Source organism: Phocoena phocoena, chromosome 12 (genome assembly GCF_963924675.1).
Source record: "Phocoena phocoena chromosome 12, mPhoPho1.1, whole genome shotgun sequence".
Taxonomy (NCBI): Eukaryota; Metazoa; Chordata; class Mammalia; order Artiodactyla; family Phocoenidae; genus Phocoena; species Phocoena phocoena.
The window spans coordinates 50,632,302-50,642,886 of NC_089230.1; the positions used below are offsets into that span (position 1 = coordinate 50,632,302).

The 10,585-nt window shown below is 40.2% G+C and overlaps 1 protein-coding gene across 3 annotated transcripts in view; it reads right to left on the bottom strand.

Moving 5' to 3' along the window:
- AFG1L (AFG1 like ATPase) overlaps positions 1-10,585 on the bottom strand; it is a 199,920-nt gene that overhangs the window by 170,566 nt on the left and 18,769 nt on the right. The window lies entirely within an intron of this gene.

Consider the following 10,585-nt stretch of genomic DNA (forward strand, 5'->3'; position numbering starts at 1 on the left):
GCAAGGCTGCCGAGTGAAATATTCCATATCCTGGCCTCTCTGGCAGCCAGGATGGTCATGTGAACAATGGGATATAAGCTGAAATGTGTGCAGCTCCGCTCTGGAGCACTTAAAGGGAAAGGGTGAATCCCACTCCTCCCCTTCCCTTCCCTCCCTCTGACTGGAAAGAAAGTGCCATGACTGCAGCTGGAAGAGCCAACCTGGCAAGGAGAGGCGCACAGAATGCTGAGCAAAGCAGAGCAAAGTTCCCTAACAATGCTGAGCTGCCAAACCAGCTCTGGACCACCTGCCGGGATTTTTATGTAAAATAAATGTCTATCTTGCTTTTCAAGCAGTGTATTTTAGGGTCTCTTTGTTACGGAGGCCTAAATTGTACCCTAACTAATACAGGGGGCTTACAGCCTGCAAAAGAGAACCGGACTAAGGGTCTCTTGGAACCCTAAGCCTCATAGGACCAAGAACAAGGCTTGGGTTCATGTTGAAGCTGGAGGCATAGGTTGAGAGTTCCATAAGGTTTCCAGCAATTTGAGATGTCTACCAGAGTGGTATAAGAAACATATTTGCCCTTGGTCCACAGTCCCTAGTACGGAGCTCATAAAACCCTTGGAATTTCCTAAGTGATAGAGTGTTTTCTGTTTATCATAATGAGCCTCTTTCCATCCCACATATGCTAATGAACGTAGGGTAGGGCCCCAAGATAACCTCAGGACACGGCTGGTCCCCAGAAAGACCAAGTGTTTAGAAAGTTGGAACTTGCAGCCCCACCCACCAACTTGGGAGGGCAGGGGAGGCTGGAGATTAAATTCTATAACCACTTTTTTTTTGTATTTGAATACTCAAAGCAGCAGCTTTATTTATAATATTTAACAGCTGAAATGAACCCAAATGTCCATCAATTGATGAATGGGTTAACGATGGTATATCCACACAATGGAATATTACTCAGAAGTAAAAAGGATTAAAACTACTGATAAATATAACAATGTAGATGAATCTTAGAAGTATTACACTAATTGAAAAAAGCCAGAAGCAAAATTTAATTGTATATGACTACAGTATACAAAGTTCTAGAAAAAGCAAAACTTTTCTAGTGGAAGAAAGCAAATCAGTGGTTTCTAGAACCCAGGAATAGGGTTATAGGATTGGTAGCAAAGGGGTAGGAGCAAATTTTAGGGCTGATGGAGATATTCTATATTATGATTATGATGGTGGTTACATGACTGTATACATTTGTCATAACTCATTGACTTGTTCACCTAAAATCATGAATGTTATTTGTATATAAATTGTACTTCAATAAAGGTTTCACAGGAAAAAGGGAAACTTTGGGCTATAGATGCTGTTTTACAAGTTAGCTTTTAAAAATTATAGGGCTTCCCTGGCGGCACAGTGGTTAAGAATCTGCCTGCCAATGAAGGGGACACGGGTTCGAGCCCTGGTCCGGGAAGATCCCACACGCTGCAGAGCAACAAAGCCCATGCGCCACAACTACTGAGCCTGTGCTCTAGAACCCATGAGCCGTGACTATTGAGCATGCGTGCCACAACTAGTGAAGCCCTCATGCCTAGAGCTCATGTTCTGCAACAAGAGAAGCCACCACAGTGAGAAGCCCACGCACCGCAACAAAGAGTAGCCCCCACTCACCACAACTAGAGAAAGCCTGCGTGCGGCAACAAAGAGCCAATGCAGCCAAAAATTAATTATATAAGTAATTTTAAAAAATTATATGTTTACATGCTTCTATAAACACTCTTGAACAATAAGATATGGAGGGCTTCCAGGATGGTGAAAACATCAAGGTGCCAGGAAGGTGACATACCCAGAGAGGGCACGGAAGCTCCACACCCCTGCTCCTATCCCTTGCCCTGTACATCTCTTCCATTTGTCTGTTCCTGAGTTCTATGTACCCTTTATAATAAACTGATAAACATAAGTAAAGTGTTTTTTCTGATTTCTATGACCATTACTAGTAAATTATCAAATTTAGCTAAGTATCAACCCACTAAATTTGTAGTCAGACGTGCGGAAGTGTGGGTAGCTTGGGCAGCCCATTTGCAGCTGGCCTCTGAAGTGGGGCCACTTTTGTGGGATTGGCCCTTTAACTTGGGGGATCCGATGCTACCTCCAGGTAGGTAGTGCCAGAACTGAATTGACGGACAACCATTAGTGTTGGAGGATTTGAGAACCTCACAACCAGGGAAAATGCTCTTTTCCACTCCCTGGAATCAACCAAGTAAGAAACCTAAGATAATGCTAATTTCCTTCTCCTCCATCCCACAAACCCTTTCCCCAGCCCTCAACCAGGTCCTCAGCCAATCAATCATCAGTGCTACTCAATTTTACATCCTAAATACTCTCTAATCCATTCCCTCCTCCCCTCTTCACACAACCACTCCAGCTGGGCCTCTTATTGTCTCTGGCTTGGCCTCCCTGTCTCTGATCACCTCCCGCCTCACATTTACCATGACCACACCACAATCTCTAAAAATATCTTCCATCAACTACAGGGATGATCTTGCTAAAATCTCAACGTGATTTTATCAATATTTTGCTTAAAATTCATCTCATTGTTTAAAGGCGTGGTTTTCTTTTTTTTTTTAAGGGAAACAGTTTTTTTTTTTTTTTGGCTGTGCCAGGTCTTAGTTGCAGCACGCAGGATCTTTAGTTGCAGCACGTGGGATCTAGTTCCCTGACCAGGGATCGAACCCGGACCCCCTGCACAGGGAGCACAGAGTCTTAGCCACTGGGCCACCAGGGAATTCCCTAAAGGAGTGGTTTTCAAATGCAATTTTAACAGCAGCACCTTTTTCTATACAAAACTTTCCATCGGATCCCAAATTTATTTGAGAAAAGAAGAGGGGGTAACAAAGTCCTGACCTCTTCACATTTCCCTCATTCCCAAGCCCATATCACCCCATTTCCAAATCAGCCCCTAAGGCCACTTCCCCACCTTATAGGATCACATTAAGTAAGAATAGTGTGCAGAAAAGAGTTAACACAGCAGGCCTGAGACTACCGTCCTTAGCAATGCCTGCTTGCAAAAATGGGCCCTTGACTGGGAACTTGGGTTCCCACCATTCCCGGAAATGGTAAGAGTGACTCACTGTGCCTAAATGTTTGTATCGTATACAATGTGATTTATGCTGAACACCTAGTTTCCTTCTATAAGTCTGTAATTTTGGCACATGCTAGGCAGAGGGTGCCTTTGTAACCACGGCTCAACTCTAGGCATTGAGCCTATAATGAGCTTCCCTAATAGACAACATTTCACACCTGTTGTCACAGTAAGTTGCTGGAAGAATTAAGCATGTTCTGTTTGACTCTCCCGGGAGAAGACGCTTGTAAGCTTGTGCCTAATTTTCTCTGAACGTTGTCCCACATGCATTTTCCCTTTGCTACTTGTGCTCTGTACCCTTTCGCTATGATAAATCGTAGCTGTGAGTATAACCATATGCTGAGTCCTCTGAGTCTTCCTAGTAAATCACCAAACCTGGGGGTAGTCTTGGGGATTCCCAACACAGATAGTGTCCTCATTCTGAGGTTCAAGGAATACATAATAGGGGTGCAGCCTGCATTTTCAGACTACTCCCCCTCTACTGTTCAAAATGCATCTATTTTTTCGATACAAGAAATGACTGAGTACCACCACATGTAATGGGTAATAGGGAATATCAAAGTTGACTTGTTTTTTGGGTTTTTTAAAAAATTAATTAATTTATTTATTTTTGGCTGCATTGGATCTTTGTTGCGGTGTGCAGGCTTCTCTTGCGGAGCACGGGCTCTAGGCACGTGGGCTTCAGTAGTTGTGGCTCGCAGGCTCTAGAACACAGGCTCAGTAGTTGTGGAGCACGGGCTTAGCTGCTCCGCAGCATGTGAGATCTTCCCAGACCAGGGATCGAACCTGTGTCCCCTGCATTGGCACGCGGATTCTTAACCACTGCGTCACCAAGGAAGTCCCAAAGTTGACTTGTTTTAAGTGCGGGTGGAAGAACAAAAAAATTGCAGCAGTAACGTATCAAGATCAACTGGAAATAGCAAGTAAAATGAATTTGGGTACAGAGAAAATGGTTATGAAACTATTCTAAGTGGGAATAATACAGGCCCAAATTAGGATGGCAACAGCAAAAATGTTAGGAAGTGGGGTAGAATGGAAAATGCAAAGGTAGATTCAATAATGTGGGTTGCCTTCTAGTCAAACTGGATTGCTCACCATATCTCAAACATTTTCCATTCTTTCATTTCATAGCCATGCCTTTGTTCACAATGGTCCCAACTGGAGAGCCTCCTCCTCCAACCCTCTGCCAGCCTAATTTCTCCTCCACAAATCTCAACTCACCCTCAGCTCCCTACCACCAGATTTCCAAACTCACCTGTATCTACCCCATTCTCTTTTCTTTCCGCAGTTACAGCTTAAGAGCTATTTCTCTTTCCATCAAGGGCTATTAATGCCTTCACTCACCCTCTAATCAGTGGATTTCAATTTTTTGGAAAAAAAATCATGACCCAATATACACACAAATATACATAACTGAAGAACAAGTTTCATGAAGTAATAACTAATTTAGTAAAAGTATGAAATAGTAAGAAAAAAGGATCTTTCTATGCATGATATTCTCTGGTATTTTATACACATATATTTTTATTATTTATATCTAAAGAACCACTAGATTTAGTTATACTAAATGCCTTATATGATACTTATTTACCTTTTTGGGTTTTTTCCCCATCAGAACATATGCTCTTTGAAGGCAACAGTGTGTGACATGATTGGTGCTTATTAAATATTTCTTGAATCCCCTACCTTCTTATATTTTCAGAGATATCATTCTCTTCATTAATCACCTCTGTACTATATCATCTCCCTCCCCCTCTCTACTAGCTTTTTTCATATCAGCTCAACCCTCTCCTCTTAAAATAATAACAACAACAACAAACAACCTCCTTGACTTGACACCTGCTCTCCCTCTTTCCCTTCATAGCCAAACCACTTGAAAGAGTTGCCTTTACTTTTTCTGGCTGCCCCCTCACATCCTGCTCATTTCTCAACCCACTATAATCAAGCTTCTACTGAGATGGCTTCTGCCAAGTTCATCCAATGCCTTTTTTTTTAAATATTATTTATTTATTCATTTATTTATTTTTGGCTGCGTTGGGTCTTAGCTGCAGCATGCAGGATCTTCATTGAGGCATGCAGGATCTTTCGTTGAGGCATGTGGGCTTCTCTCTAGTTGTGGCATGTGAGCTCCAGAGCCCACAGGCTCTCTACTTGTAGCACATGGGCTCCAGAGTGCATGGGCTCAGCAGTTGCTGCACGTGGGCTCTGTAGTTGCGGTGCACCAGCTAACTGTGGTGCACGGGCTTAGTTGCTCTGTGGCATGGGGGATCCTAGTTCCTCGACCAGGGATAGGACCCGTGTCCCCTGCATTGGAAGGCAGATTCTTAACCTCTGGACTACCAGGGAAGTCCCCACCCAATGCCTATTGTTGCCAAATCCAGTAGCTATTCCTCAGTCTTCATATTCCTGTTTACAGTTATAAAATATCTAATTTTTAAAGTTATTCATAGGAACCATCAGGACTGTGGGCAAAGTACATTGTTTCTATTGGGATCTGGCTTTGGAGAGGCTTAAAGTCCTTTGCTTCCACTTTTATTTTTACTAACCCAACATCTTTACTGAGTAGTTTATACTTCATTCACATTTCTCAAAAAAGAAAACCAAGTTACACTGAAGATGAGGCATCACTTCAGGCAATCAGCAGACATAAAAAGAGAATCAGAGGTTATCTAGTACTGCATATAAGAAGCTTATAAGTCGCCATTCTATCCCAACAACAAGTAAAAAGCTGAAAAATCAATGTATCTTTTCAGATCCATAAGAGAAGGAAGGACACAGGACAAACTGCTGCCCCCAAGATTGAAAAGAAAGTGATTGGTGTAAATTAACCAATTAAAAGATTGTCAGAGTGGATCAAAACCCAAGACTCAATTACATGTTGACTAAAATAAACTCACTTTAAATTCAAAGACACATACATATGAATAGTAAATGGATGGATAGAGAAGAAACTAACACAACATTGTAAAGCAATTATAATCCAATAAAGATATTTTTAAAAAACGGATGGAAAAAAGTACACCATGCTAACACTAATCAAAAGAAAGCAAGAGTAGCTATATTAATTTCAGACAGACCAGACTTCAGAGCAAGGAAAGTTATCAGATATACAGAAGGATGTTACATAAAGATAAAAGAGTTGATTCTCCAAGAAGACATAACAATCGTTAATATATATGCACCTAACAACAGACCATCAAGTTAAACTACATGAGGTAAAAATTGATAGAACTATAAGGAAAAATAGATGAATCTACTATCATAGTTGGAGACTTCAGTACCCCTCTAGCAGAAATGGACAGATCCAGTAGGCAGAAAATCAGTAAGGACTTAGTTGAACTCAACAACACCATTAATCAACTGGCTAAACTTGACATCTATAGAATAATTCATCCAACAACAGCACAATACACATTATTCTCAAGCTCACACAGAACATTCACCAAGATAGATCATATTCTGGGCCATAGAACACACCTTACCAAAGTTAAAAGAACAGAAATCATACAATGTCTGCCATCAGACCACAATGGAATTAAATTAGAAATCAATAACAGAAAGATAAATGGAAAATTCTAAAAGATGCAGAAACTATGGGACTTCACTGGTGGCACAGTGGTTAAGAATCCGCCTGCCAATGCAGGGGACACAGGTTCGATCCCTGGTCCAGGAAGATCCCATGTGCCGCACAGCAACTAAGTCTGTGTGCCACAACTACTGAGCCTGCGCTCTAGAGCCCACAAGCCACAACTACTGAAGCCAGCACGCCTTAGAGGCCGTGCTCTGCAACAAGAGAAGCCACCACAATGAGAAGCCTGCACACCTCAACGAAGAGTAGCCCCTGCTCGCTGCAACTAGAGAAAGCCCACACGCAGCAATGAAGACCCAACGCAGCCAAAAAAAAGTTTTTTTAATTTAAAAATAAAATAAAATATGCAGAGACGAAACAACACACTTCTAAATAACATGTGGGTCAATGAAGAAACCTCAAGATAAATGTAAAAATTTTTCGAGTTAGATGAAAATGGAAGCACAATTTATCAAAATTTGTGGGATGCAGCAAAAGCAGTGATTAAAGGGAAATTTATAGCAATGAATGTATATATTAGAAAGAAGAAAGATCTAAAATCAATCAACTAAGTTTCCACCTTAAGAAACTAGAAAAAGAAAATTAAATCCAAAGTAAGCAGAAGAAAAGAAATAAGAGCAGAAATCAGTAGAATTGAAAACAGGAAACCAACAGAGAAAATCAATGAAACCAAACACTGGCTCTTTGAAAAGATCAATAAAATTGATAAGCCTCTAGCCAGGCTAACAAGGAAAAAGGAGAGAGGAAACTAATTGCTAATATCAGAAATGAAAGAGGGATATCACTATAGATCCCATGGACATTAAAAGGATAATAAAGGAATACTATGAATGACTCAACCCATAAATTTGAGAACCTAGGTGAAATGGACAAATTCCTTGAAAGACACAATCAGCCAAAATTCACACAAGAAGAAACAGACAATCTAAATAGGCCTGCATCTATTAAAGAAACTGAACCAGTAATTAATAGTCTTCCAAAATAGAAAGCATCAGGCACAGATGGGTTCACTGGTGAATTCTACCAAACATTTAAAGAATTATACTAATTCTCTACAACCTCTTTCAGAGGATTAGAAGCAGAAGGAATACTTCCTAACTCATTCTATGAGGCCAGCATTTCCCTAATACCAAAATAAGACAAAGACATTACAAGAAAAGAAAACTCCACCAATATCTCTCATGAACATAGATGCAAAAATCCCTAACAAAATACCACCAAATCAAATCCAGCAATGTATACAAAGAATTTCACACTATAAACAAGTGAGAATTATCCCAGGAATGCAAGGCTGGTTCAACCTTTTTTCTTTTCTTTTTGGCTGTGCCATGTGGCATGCAGGATCTTAGTTCCCTGACCAGGGATCGAATCCATGCCCTCTACAGTGGAAGCATGGAGTCTTAACCACTGGACCACCAGGGAAGTCCCTGGTTCAACATTTTAAAATGAATTAATGTAATCCATCACATCAACAGACTAAAGAAGAAAAATCACATCATCAGATCAATAAATGCAGAAAAAGCATCTGAAAAAACTTATACACATTCATGATAAAAACTCTCAGTAAACTAGGAATAGAGGGAACTTCCTCATCTTGATAAAGAATACCTACAAAAAAACCTACAGCAAACATCATACTTAATGGTAAGAAACTAGATGTTTCCCACTAAGATCAAGAACAAGGCAAGGATGTCCCCTCTCCTCACTCCTTATCAACATAGTACTAGATAAATCCATAAGACAAGAAAAGGAAATAAAAGGTATACAGATTGAAAAGGAAGATATAAAATGGTCTGTTTCCAAATGACATGGTCATCTATACAGAAAATACAAAGAATCAATAAAATAACTCCTGGGACTAACAAGTAATTATAGTAAGGATACAAGGTTAATATACAAAAGTCAACTGCTTTCATATACGCCTTCAATGAACAAGTGGAATGTGAAATTAAAAACACAATACCAGGACTTCCCTGATGGTCCAGTGGGTAAGACTCTGTGCTCCCAATACAGGAGGCCCAGGTTTGATCCATTGTAGGGGAACTAGATCCTCCATGCATGCCGCAACTAAGAGTGCACATGCCACAACTAAGAAGTCCACATGCCACAACTAAGAAGTCCACATGCCACAACTAAGAAGTCCACATGCCGCAACTAAGAGTCTGCATGCCGCAACTAAGAAGTCCACATGCTACAACTAAGAAGCCCGCATGCCACAACTATGAGCTCACATGCCACAACTAAAGATCCCACATGCCATAACAAAGGATCCTGCATGCTGCAACTAAGACGGAACAACCAAAATAAATAAATAAATATATATATATATATTTTTAAAAACACAATACCATTTACATTAGCACCCTCCAAAAATGAAATACTTCGGTGTAAATCTAACAAAATATGTACAAGATCTATATGAACAAAACTACAAAACTCTGATGAACAAAATCAAAGAACTTAAAAATGGAGAGATATTCCATGTTCACGTATAGGAAGACTCAATATTGTCAAAATGTCAGTTCTTCCTAACTTGATCTATAGATTCAAAGGAATCTCAATTAAAATCCTAGCAAGTTATTTTGTGGATACTGACAAAATAATTCTCAAGTTTAAATGAAGAAGCAAAAGACTCAGAATAACCAACACAATACTGAAGGAGAAAAACAAAATTGGAGGACTGACACTACTCAACTTTAAGACCTACTATAAAGCTACAATAATCAGGACAGTGTGGTATTGCCAAAAGAATAGACAAATAGATCAATGGAAAATAATAGAGTCCAGAAATAGGCCCACATAAATATAGCCAATTGATCTTTGACAAAGGAGCAACGGCAATACAATGGAGCAAAGATAAGTCTTTTAAACAAATGATGCTGGGACAACTGGACATCCACATGCAAAAAAAATGAATCTAGACACAGACCTTAAACTGTACACAAAAATTAACTCAAAATGCATCATAGATCTAAATGTAAAAGAAAAAACTATAAAACTCCTAAAAGATAACATGGGAGAAATACAGGAGACATAGGAGAAACCTAGATGAGCTTGGGTATAGCTTTGACTTTTTAGATACAACACCAAAGGCACAATCCATGAAAGAAATCATTGATAAGCTAGACTTCATTAAATTAAAAACTTCAGTTCTGCAAAAGACAATGCCATGATCTCAAAAGACAAACCACAGACTGCGAGAAAATATTTGCAAAGGACCCATCTCATAAAGGACTATTATCCAAAATATACAAAGAACTCTAAAAACTCACAACAAGAAAATAAACAATCTGATTAAAAACTGGGCCAAACGGGACTTCCCTGGTGGTGCAATGGTTAAGAATCCGCCTGCCAATGCAGGGGACACAGGTTCGAGCCCTGCTCTGGGAAGATCCCACATGCCACAGAGCAACTAAGCCCGTGCACCACAACTACTGAACCTGTGCTCTAGAGCCCGCGAGCCACAACTACTCAGCCCACGTGCCACAACTACTGAAGCCCATGTGCCTAGAGCCCGTGCTCTGCAACAAGAGAAGCCACTGCAACGTGAAGCCCGTGCACCACAACGAAGAGTAGCCCCTGCTTGCTGCAACTAAAGAAAGCCCACACGCAGCAACGAAGACCCAACGCAGCCAAAAATAAAACTAAAATAAAATAAATTAAAAAAAAAAACAATTGGGCCAAAGACTTTAACAGAAACCACACCAAAGAAGATATACAGATGACAAAGAAGCATATGAAAAGATCTCCACATCATATGTCATCAGGGAAATGCAAATTAAAAGAACAATGAGAAGGAATTCCCTGGTGGTCAGCAGTTAGGACTTGGCACTTTCACAATCCCTGGTCAGGGAATGCAAGCTATGTGGCAAGGCCAAAAA